Consider the following 12833-nt stretch of genomic DNA (forward strand, 5'->3'; position numbering starts at 1 on the left):
GCCCGTACTCTTGCCTGGAGAATCACACGGACAGAGGGGACTGGCGGGCTACGGTCCATGGGGTTGTAAAGAGTCGGACACGACTGAGCACGCATTCGAGGCTCGGGATGTATCAGTACCTCGTGTGTAATGTGTAACTTCAGTCCAAGAAGACTTTTAAGTGTTTGGATTTTCATTTAAAAATCTGATGTTTCTTCATTGACATATGTAGGATTCCATGAGGATGTTTTTCTGGGGAGTGGGGATTGAGTTAAGATAGCATTGTACATTTTCTTAAGGAAAACAAACAAATAAAAACATTACAGTTTATTTTTTTTTAATTTTTACTTATTAAAAATTAAAAAAAATATTAAAAATCCCACATGTAGCATGTGGGATCTTAGTTTCCTGACTAAGGATCGAACCCATGCTCTCTACATTGGAAGCACTGAGTCTTAACTGCTGGGCTTCAAGGGAAGTCCAAAAATATTAAGTTTCTACCAAAGACTATTTCAATTTATCATGGTCCTCTATAATGTTTGCCACTCGTTTACAGGTATAGTTTGGAAATATTCCATGTTTCTCTAAAATACATGATCCAATAAAAACAATTCTTTGAGAAAATTACCATTTTGTCATCGTCTTAGTTCAGCCACTCAATTGTGTCCAATTCTTTGCTACCCCACGCACTGCAGCATGCCAGACTTCCCTGTCCTTCACTATCTCCCAGAGCTTGCTCAAATTCATCCATCTAGTTGCTGATGTTATCCAACCATCTCAGACTCTGTCACCTCCTTCACTTGCTGCCTTCATTCTTTCCCAGCATCAGGGTCTTTACCAGTGAGCTGGCTCTTCACATCAGGTGGCCAAAGTATTGAAGTTTCAGCTTCAGAATCAGTCCTTCCAATGAATATTCAGGACTGATTTCCTTTAGGATGGACTGGTTGGATCTCTTTGCAGTTCAAGCGACTCTCAAGAGCCTTCTCCAACACCATAGTTCAAAAGCTTCAATTCTTCAGTGCTCAGCCTTCTTTATGGTCCAACTTTCACATATCTACATGATTACTGGGAAAATCATAGCTTTGACTATAGGAACCTTTGTCAGCAAAGTAATGTCTCTGCTTTTTAATGTGTTTGTCATCCACTTAATAAGGACATTTTCTTCATTTTAAATATATCAATAACAATGATTTTTAAATTAATGTTCAAATAAAGATAAAAATGAACTATGTGATAATAAAAGTATAGTTAGAAAATTTATTAAGTATGTAGGATATTTAGTAAATATATAGAGTAATTCATAGTATAGGAAACTAAGTTGGAGAAATTAAGTCATAATCACTAAGATTATGAGTGACAGACAATATCATGTTTATCTCCGATAGAAAGTATGCTTTCTATAATGTATAAAATATTAGATTCACTTGAAATTGCTTCAATTATTTTTTCAAATAGGTATTAGCATCAGTATGTATGTATAAATATGTATAATATGTATATATTATTTATTAAAAATTATATATAATTATTATTTATAGAAATATTTCTATATTACTTATTATATAGTTTATATACAAGCTATCTTATATATGTATTTATAAACTGTATATGTTTATAAACTGTATTTATATATGATCCAGAGTTCTTAAATTATCTGCATGATTAAATTTAATCTTTGTAACTTTACTTGAGTAAATTTATTAAACATTATTCTTATGATTTAGAGTTTTCATCACCATGGTTATTAATAAATTATTATCCTGTTATTTTTGATTGATGTCTCTTTGAGAAATTTTACTAACTGGTTAGTAATTTGCTGAATTTTAAATTGTAATTTTCTCATAAAATTGAAGCTAGAAAAAGAGAGTAAAGAAAGAAATTTCAAGTAATATTCAAAATTTTTCAAACTGAATGAACACAAGGCAACATTTATTTGGTTGAATTAAGTCATTTTTATTTAATTGATCTAGGTCATTCCCTTGATTCTCCAATTTTTTTCTTGTGAAGTGATGGCCTTCCCTTTGCATAGATGGAAATGAAAATCTTTTGTCATATTCGGACTTTTGAACTAAGTATTAGTTTTACTGTATTACTGTACAACCTCATAACTTCTAAATTTTATTTTACCATTTATAATACATTACTATTTTTAAAAATCACTACAAAAAATGACAAATATGCTATCCATAGTATAGTCAAGACTGCCTTATCAGTATAGTAATTTGTACTTAATTATCACTGATCAGAAGGCCTTAGAAATAATTCATTTCTTTGTTTGTTCAATAAATTACATTCTTTCTAACAGATTAGACTAGAAGGAGCAAAAATATGCCCCTTCAAATAATTCTGAGTTTTAGAGAAATGTTTTCCCTTTTCCTAAGAATGTGTTTCTAGAGAAATAAAGCAAATCTAAACTTTCAGAATAATTAATAAGTGCCAATAAATATGTTCTCAAAAAAATCACTGATTTGAAAAGTACTTTCAAATAAGTGTACATTTATAATAATAAACAAACATTATCAATTTATGCACATGCAGATCAAAACCTGTGATCAATCCCCCTACCATAATATATGCATAGCATTTTTTACAGAAATATTTAACAGTTTTGCTGTGGAATTGGTATATATTTCCTAAAACCTAGGGAAAGTTATGTTGAGCTTTAAAATAACAAGCAAAAGAGATTTCTGGGTGAGCTTTGGAAAAAAAAAAAAAATTTTGAAAGCAAGTCAAAATTTGTCCTGCTGTTTTCCAAAAGAATAAGACTCATCTGCAAATGAGATGATACAGAATGTTATCTTAACGAGCCTTCATACCCATGTGGCTGTGCCCTATTGGTGTTCATCTTATTACATTTGAACACAAATGAATATCCTTTCCATGTAGAAGCAAAAAGGAGAGATCCAAAGATATTACAATGTTCTAAAAAGAGATTTTAACTGTGGCCATAATGGAATATATGCCTAATCCAGAGCATTTCCATTTGAAAGAGAAATGACTAATAATTGATTGGCCTGGATCCAAAGTCACAGTAGGGTTCAAAAAGCTGGTAAGTGGCCTCATAAAAATAGAAGCTGTATCAACCAATTGAATTTAATTATATATGAAGGTGATGATTGAACTAAACTGCCTGTAATTGGAGTCCAATTACTCAGCTGGTCTCCCATAAAATTAATTCATCTGAAAGTTTGCCATTGTCCTACGCTCCAGGTCTGTGGCTAGTTTAATTAGTTAACACTGAGGAATCCTGAAACAGTAAATTATTTTTTCTTTATTGCCAATTACTGGTTAACGAAAATTGTGTATTAAATATTAACATCTGCTTCCCGTACAAATAGGAAAGAGCAGGAGGAAGACACTTTTGATTTCCACCTCAAAGAGGCTGAAGTGTAGGAAAGCAAAGTTGTGTATCAGATGGATGTAAGAGAAATCTTAACTTTACGGTATCAAATATGTTGCCTTAGCACAAACTTAATGTAAAAAATTAAGTTCAATGTCAATGGGAAAAATTTTACAGGCAGATCACATTACTGAAGAAACCCTCTTCGGGGCTTTAAATTTCTTTGAGCAATATTTGATAATGTTTTAGAAGAGTTTTAAAATGATATTGGCTGACTCCTGAGGTTTGATAAAGTAATCTATATTAGATTTTTTACAATTATCTGAATTGCATATTAAGTTAATCACTGAGCAGTGGAAATGATTGAAAACATTGATCTAATGGCTTAAATACCTATGCCTAATTATTGTTCTTTTTAATATAACAAAATGAAATATATCACCAATTGGGCAAAAAGCACAGACACCATTCCAAAGCTGCCCCTATTGATGTCATGTAGATATAGCTCATTTCTACTTAATAATCTCCATCACATCATACTTTAATTTAGAAAGAATCACAATTCACAACATTTTATTCTTTAATCCCGTGTCCAATAACTACTTCAAGATGGAATCTAAGTGAAAATATTTAATAAGAAAAGTCAATTGCAAAATGGTGATTTATCTATGGCAGATATCACAAGAAGAGAATCAGTATGGTCAAATCAAAAGAAAAGTAATTTCTTTAAGAGATATAATGGAGTAAGCATTATAGTTCTCTCCAAATACATCACTACTTTTGAGGGAAAATGAAAAATTTAGCTTGCATCAGGTTTTAAAAACATAGTTTTACACATTTTTCCTCCAAGAATATAGAAGTCTTTATGGCAAGGTAAGATTGTGATTAATTATAACACTATAAATTTTAAGACATGATTTTAAGTGTTGAATCAGACTTGTTTAGTTTTACTCAGATGTGTCTCTTTCAAATTGTAACATTTACAACAAATAGTTCTCTTACTGCATCGTGTGGTTCATATAAGAATTGTTAATTTTCTGCATTTCTTCCAAAAATAATATCAATAGAAACAATTACCTTTTAAAATCCTCATATCCAATCCAAAATGTCAAGATAAAACTAAATTTTTACAAGAAAACTGAACTCAATCATTTTGAAAAGAAATGTGCCTTAGCAAGAGAAGCAAGATATAAAATGATCCTGAAAATAGTGTCTCTCTTTGCAGGATTTAACTGAGGTTTTAAAAAGGAAATGCTTTATTTAACATATGAGTAATTATGTCAAGTTAACTGGGTTTTACCAATTTCATAGCATGTTGGCAAATTCTTGATATAGCTGAACTATTTTCTTGTATTCTATGTTATTTTAACCTAGTGGTTGTTGTTGTTTAGTCCCTAAGTCATGGCCGACTCTCTTGCAATGCCATGGACTCTAGCCCACCAGGCTTCTCTGCCCATGGGATTCTCTAGCCAAGAATACTGGAGTGGGTTGCCATTTCCTTCTCCAAGCGATCATCCCCACCCAGGGATCAAACCCATGTCTCTTGCATAGGCAGGCAGGTTTTTTTTTTTGTTTTTTTTTTTTTACCACTGAGCCACCAGCGTTACATCTGTATATTCTGAGAGAATTCAGATTTGCCAAAGACTATTAACCTAGTTCACATCTGTATTTAGCCACATCTGTGATTATTTGCATCCATTTGGAGAAAACATCACAGCAAATGTCAAACAAATACCCCTCCCAAATCAAGGCGAGCAGAGATTATTTCAGCTTTAAAATAGAGATATTTGCCAAACTATTTGTTTTTAATACATCCAGAGATAAGACAAGACTGAAAGGAGTCTTAAGTTTTTCTTTGTATATAAGGGTTTTAGGCGACTTTGCCCACCAGGAGGTTGCCTAGCATTAGTAAGAGAGAGAAAGCAATGTTGAAATCTTCCCCACGGAGCACGGTGGTAGGGTACTGGCTCTCAAATGCCACTGAACAGCCTCGGCAGGAAATATGAGTGCTAATGCAGGCTCTTTTGTTAGGGCTCTGAGTGCTCTCTATTAAAAGAAGTAAACACACTCTATGCAAAAAAGTGGAGATTTTCTCACTTTACACAAATAACACATTTAAGAGGAAATAACCCACAATGAGAATGATGTGTCTCAGTTCTCCTGCTTTTCCAGTAGCTTTTCTCAATGCAATAGCTTGCTTTTATGACAACATCCACTTGGCTGAAATAAACATAGAAGGCGTTATTATTTTTAACTTATTTCAATAAGTTATGAGAAAGGGGTTCCTATTTTAAGGCACCTTTGACCTATGTTTCTGAGATTATTGCAATAATTGTCTGCCTCCCACCTCATTTTACATCATCAGACTCTAACCGGGAACTACACTTTCTTTGTGCTGTACTTATCAGATCTGTCCAAGTGTTTTCTCACTGAGCATGCACACATGAGCGCACATACACACAGGCTTGTACATCCATGGAAAGGCGGGCCACCAAGGAAGAACATTTTGTCTTAGAAGAGCACAACTTTCTCCAGATAAGGGCTGTGACAGGTTCATAGTTTTCCTAAGTCCCCTAGAGTCCTAACTTTAAGGACATACAAAAGATTCCTATGAATGACGTAAATGCACTGATAAATGTGCCCTTATGGTGATGGTCTGAGTTGTTCACTGTTTACTAAGCGTCAGATAGAATCATCTCTCTCATCTGTATTGAGTTTTCAGAGGGTATGTCTCTGGCAAGGCAGAAGATATTAGGAAAAGCAACCCTGATCAAGAAAAGCACGTCGTGGCGGCGGGGCAGTAACCAAATATAAATGATGCTGGGGTTCCAAAAATCACGCGAGACTCGTGAGGGATCTGATTATATTTTTCCTCATAAAGAAAAAGTAGCTTCCTCCCACCCCTTGTCTTAAGTTATCTTACAAGAAAGATGGGGAACGATGCTGGCTCTGTTCTGACAGGCCTTCGCTTCCGAACAGTAGGATTCTTTTTTCACATCAAACCCCAAGTAGCATAAGACTTACATATCCTGGGGTAGCCAATCTGCAGAATCTTGACTTGAGAAAGTCAGAACTGGAAACAAAACTGCTGGGAAGGCGATGCCTGGTCGCTCAGCTCCTGGAGTAAATTCTCAAGGCTCTGCAGAAACAAATCTGCAAATTGATTTTCTTTCTTTGCGGGCACATGGTCATAGCGCAGAGATCTTCTCGCCCACACATCCAGAGGACATCATTTTCCTCCTTCACTTTTGAAATGTGTGTGCATGTTTTCTTTTTAATAAAAACAAATTTAAAAAACAGTAAACGAAGTCTGCAAAAGACACACATTTATAATGAAAATAATATTAAATGAAAATGTAAGGTGGAAAATTTCAGTGAAAAAAAACTGCTTCATTTTCTTCTGTTACATTTCTGACATTTGGAGGTACTTTTACTTCGTTGTAAATGTATAGGAAAAAGTTCATTGTTTCTAGGTAACTTGTGCTTGAAATTGGGGTAACAAACACCAGATAGTCTTGGGTAATTAGGCTAAATATCTAGGTAATGAATGTCATCATCATAGGGAATCAGAGGTGTACCCAGAAGCCTTCCATTCACCCAGAGGTTTACTTCTCCACTAACAAAAGCTTTGAGCACTCACTATCAACCACTGTGCCATTACTCTCTGCAGTCCTTATATGAGAGCCCTACGAATTGATTAACATCATTTGTCAGTGTTTAAATGTATATGTGTGTGCCAGAAACACTGATGGAGCGTCTATCATCTGGGAAATTTAAGATAAACAAGGGCGACAATATAACAGGAAGATGAGCATTGTATCTGTGTTACTGGTACTTCGCTTCTCTGCCCATTACATCTACTGTGTGTGGGCATAAAACGCGTGCCATCAGCAGAAGACCGACATACTCCTTTGGGGTAGCAGGAAGCGTGCCCTCTCCACCCACGGCCCTCAGAAAGCTGCTGAGAATGTCCGTCCCGGGTTTCCTGGGAGAAAATTGAGGCTGAGGTTAAATGTGAATGTCTCTGGAGACAAGACGTGATGGTCATAATTTTTCTCAAGTTGTATATGATTGCATACCATTTGTGCTCTTTAAAATTACATATAATGGAAAACCTTTTAGTTGTACCGTCCTCTGTAGGGTGCTCAGAGGAAAATCCAGACAAGACGGATGATAAATGCACAGGTAATCAAATAGTGGGAACCTGTTTCGTGTCTTTCCCTCATCAAGAGGCGTAATTTTTAGAGCTGCGTAAACCTACCAGTTTTCACTTTCCATCCTTTCACTTCAAAATTTGGGTTCTGCAATACTTTGAAAATTTAATCTCACGCGAATAGTTCCATCAGCAAAGAGACTGAACAGTGACTATAAATACGTGCTTTGTGATTTCTCACTAACACTGCTCATGAAACACACCTAAATAAGCTCCTTAATATTTATTTTGACCAATTATTTGAGCTGGCGCAATATTTCAAAAGCAATTGGATTCAAATTACCAAAGGATTTTTATTGTCAGTTTCAAGTTAGTCATCTATCCCTGATTTACTGATGTTTCCACGATGTGTTATTTACTGCATACACAGAGCTCTTTAACTCGATACATAATTTTTCTTCTTTTACTTTCTCTATGTTGGTAAAGAATGAGTCACCACACTTGACATTTGTGTTCTCTAATCCTGTTGAAATTAGACCCAGGGTCCCATTTTCCTTTGGTGGTTAATGATATCTCTATGAAGGAAATGGCAACCCACTCCAGTGTTTTTCCCTGGAGAATCCTGCAGACAGAGGAGGCTGACAGGCTGCAGTCCATGGGGTAGCAGTCAGACCTGAATGAGCACACCCATGAGGTTATAGGCAGCATGTCAAGACATAACAGCCTACATACTTCCTTGCACATCTCTTTTCATGATATTGTGGCTCTCCAAAGACTCTTGCCTTGAGTGACATGATAACACATTCCTTGTGGTGAATCGCATTACTGTGTAGCATCTTTGAAGAAAAAGAGAGTGGGGACAACAAAGAATACAGTAAGGGCCCTACATGCAAACAAGTTCCATTCTGGGAACAGGTGCCTAAGTCCAGTAAAAATAGCTTAGGTACCCAACTAACACAGTTGGCTATATAGTACCGTACTGTGGTATGTTTACAATACTTCTCACAGAAATAATGCATGAAGAACAAACAACAAATAAAGGAGACATTTTAAATCTTACAGTAGAGTTACTTTGAAAAGTATGGTGGCACAGTGCAATAGCTGGCACACAGGGCTGGCATCGAGTGACCAGGCAAGAACAGTTGCTGACTGGAGGAGGAAGAGGTGGTGGGAAATGGTGGAATTGAAGACTCGTCTTCAGTAGGAGATACCAGCAATGCCATTGCTGCTTTTGTACTTGGTATCCTCGGTTCAGTTCTGTCGCTCAGTGGTGTCCAACTCTTTGCAACCCCATGGACTGCAGCACGCCAGGCTTCCATGTCCATCACTAACTCCTGGAGTTTACTCAAACTCACGTCCTTTGAGTTGGTGATGCCATCCAACCATCTCATCTTCTGTCATCCCCTTCTCCTGCCCTCAATCTTTCCCAGCATCAGGGTCTTTTCCAATGAGTCAGTTCTTCCCATCAGGTGGCCAAAGTATTGGAGTTTTAGCTTCAGTATCAGACTGGAGGAGGAAGAGGTGGTGGGAAATGGTGGAATTGAAGGATCATCTTCAATAAGAGATACCAGTTATATCATTGCTGCTTTTGCACTTGATATCCTAGGATTGAAATAAAGCTACTGTACTCTATACAGTAAAATACAGCAAAGTACACAAAAGCATAAATAGTTGTATAGGTTACACAGATGTGGTAGTGCACACCATGCATGTGAATTGACTTACATCATGAGACATGCGAATGCATGGTTGCATCTTTGAAAGTTTGTGACTTGAAGGTTCATATGCAGGGGACTTATTCCAGCATGAACTAGGCAAGGAGAAGTTCAACACAGTCTTTCAGATTTCAGTCACCTGGTGTGCTATCTAATGTATTCTAAGAGGTAAAGAGTCTAACCCCTTGAACAATCAACGTTTGTCCTTCTCTGCTTGGTCTATTTGCCACCATGATGTTTTACACATGCTACTGAAGTTTCTAACAGGTCTTTTGGCTTCCCATTATCTCCATATAATCTGCCGTTTATTTTTATTAATAGTCATTACTTCACAATCCAATTGAAATCACCCCCTCATAGCCCTGTTGTAAAATGACATGGGATATTATGAGACAATGCTTTGTAAAAAGAAAAAACTGTATAATACAAGTATTTTTGTATTTTATTCTCAGAAGAAATCAACTTTATTTCACAGAAGCTTCAGGCAAAATTCTTCAGACTACGTTTTGCATATGTTTGCACTTTCTGAAATCTTCAAAGTTATCCAAATCGCTTTTATGATGTACAATAAAAAACAAGAGAATGGATTTACTTTAAAAAAATGTCAAAGGGCAGGAATTCTACTCTATGGACAATATAATATGGTTTTTCAGATTATATCTGTAGTCAAATATTTGGGATAGTGTTAATGCCACACTAAAATAAAAGTAGTGGCTCAGTGTTTAAGAATCTGCCTGCAATGCAGGAGATATGTGTTCAGTCTCTGGGTTGGGAAGATCACCGGGAGAAGGAAATGGCAACCTTCTCCAGTATTCTCACCTGGAAATCCCACAGACAGAGGTCCTGGCAGGCCACAGTTCATGGGGTTGCAAAAAGTAGACACAACTGAGCTACTAAACAAAAACAAAAAAATAAGGGTACCAACATAATTAAACCTGTTTTTAAGAAAGAACGACAAACCCTCTCATAAGAACACACTGGATTTCTGAAGTATGAAATTCCTTTGTACCAAAGATTTCTGAATGTTGTTCCTCCTTTAATTTGTCAGACAATACAGCTTTATAGAATTTCTGGTTTATAAATTAAACTTTTACATTAATGAAAAAGTCTTCATTATGCACTAAATTTTGATTATATATTAAACAATGTCTCAAAATGTTTGTATCTCCTACAGCATCAAATACCATGCAATACAAAATACAATTCCTTAAATTCTGTTTTAATTTAGATGACAGCATCCTTTTTGTTCACCTCTAAACATAGTAGTTAGTTTTTTATTATTAGTTCTTTGTGACTTTTATCCCTTTAATAATTTTGAGTTAGTTATGCTAGATTCTTCTTCTCATTATTGTTTACCTCCACTTATAGGAATGCAAAATATTCTATTACATCTTGTAATTAAGCCTCCTTAGTATACTTTTTCCTGCAATTTCATTTTCATTTGGTAGGAGGGAGGTTGTACTTTTTCCCAAAGAGCATTGTGTACCATTTTTCCTAAATTGTCAAAGTGTCTTTTGTTGTTGCTGTTTTTGCCTGTGCTACAAAGGATTTCTCTGCTCATGTTGATTTCTTGATTTCATGTTGCAGACAGGTGTATGTAAAATAGAATCATTGAGCAGCAGGTCTTGGCTTGTCATTTGTTTGTAGTTGACAGTTACTGTTATTGTTCTTGTTTTCTCTAATCATGATTCTAGGCAGAAAGTGAGCATCTTTGCAAGCTTTTCTATGCTGATGGGCAGAACTTTTCTAAACACAGAAATTCTTGCTGATTCCAGGCTTTGAAAAAGAATCCCTAGCATGAAGCATCAGAGCCCACATTTCCCAGGTCTTGACACCCACTGGCCAGTGGTGGCATCAATTCCAGTTTATTAATCTAACCTTAAGCTCCACACTTGTTTCTAAGAATGAATGTAATTTTTCTATTAATTTGGCAAATTTATTTTTAATGCATTATTTCCATGGGCTTTTAATTGGCCAGAAGGAGAGATAGTCAATGGTAGTTTACATAAACATATACTTTTATGTTAAACTTTCTCCAGGTTATATAAAATTTCTACTGTTGTTTAAAAATAAGGGAATACAATTTCCAAGTTATAGTAGGATTATAGTATTCAGAGGCAGAAAAATTTGCACCTATGGAAGTTAAGCTTTTTCAGAGTTTCAATAATTGCAAGGTTAAAAAACAATTTTTATGATTATAAAAATTATCTCATATCACAAATATTTTTGTTGAATATTTTTTACACTGGATCTGTTAAGTGTGATCCTACTGCATCTCATTACAATCTAATCTTCTACACTTTGCAACTGAGTTCTGATAAAATAGTTCAGAATCTGACACGAAGCTTTATTGTATGTTTCAAAGACTTACAAGTGTCTTGGGAAGTATATAATTTTAACTAATATTTAAGATATTTCCATAAAATTCCCTAATGGTTTTTTATATAGAAGAATACCAGCCTCCAGAAAGAACATGAATAAATACATATATAATACATTATTATAGTAAATAAATTTATAAATAAATTCTGTACTTGGATATTAAAATAATACATCATTTAAAACCACTTCTATAAAATACTTACAAAGGAAATCTTATCTCCAAACTAATACAATGCTGCTATAAATTAAAAGCTTTAAAAAGCCACTTACTCATAAAAGAAGTGGATTATTTTCTTTAAAAAATTATATTGTGTTTGGATATAACTGATATATTATCAACTTAAAAAAAAAAAGATAAATTTGCCCTCTAAGCTAATGAAGTGGTATTTCCACTTTATGTCACTAAATGCCTGAGGCCGTATCCTGAACTTTTCAACCATACGTTCATCTTGACTAAGATCTTGTACACACTGAGGGTTTCTGAAATATTTGTGTGCCCTCATGATTCACAGCAGAGACAAACTCTCAAACAAAATCTCAGTTGCCTAGCAGTGTTAAGAGCATTTGTCCACTGTAAGTTTTTAAGCAAAATCTTAATAAAATTTGTACTGAAATAACATTTGTCATGAAAAATAGTCTCTTTCAAGGGAGTAACATAACAACTTTTATTTATCCTTCATTTTTGAGAAATTGTCAGGCTATGACTCATTGGAAAAGACCCTGATGCTGGGAGGGATTGGGGGCAGGAGGAGAAGGGGACGACAGAGGATGAGATGGCTGGATGGCATCACCGACTTGATAGACATGAGTTTGAGTAAACTCCGGGAGATGGTGATGGACAGGGAGGCCTGGCGTGCTGCGATTCATGGGTCGCAAAGAGTCGGACACGACTGAGTGACTGAACTGAACTGAATTATGATTTGGAAGACACTCATGAAAGTGAGTTGGGAGATTGTTAGCCCAAGATCTAAACGTATTTCAAATATATTTTAATATATCATGTGAATAATTTATTATTTAAATATGTATGTTTTCATCTGTCTGCCATTTGAGATGTTTTATATTGTTCTTGACATTGAACATTTCATGATTAACATGATCAACATTAGGCAAACATTACTGAATGGAAAATAGCTTTCTCAGTATAACCGCTGGCTGCAGAACCTCACTGCCGCAGCGGTTATGATATGTTTGTGTATACAGTACTACTTTTATAAGCCTGCAAAACATTAGGCTCCTAATGGGTGCTGAAAAAATTGACTGT

This window comes from Cervus canadensis, chromosome 9, assembly GCF_019320065.1.
Source record: "Cervus canadensis isolate Bull #8, Minnesota chromosome 9, ASM1932006v1, whole genome shotgun sequence".
In the NCBI taxonomy this organism is placed as follows: Eukaryota; Metazoa; Chordata; class Mammalia; order Artiodactyla; family Cervidae; genus Cervus; species Cervus canadensis.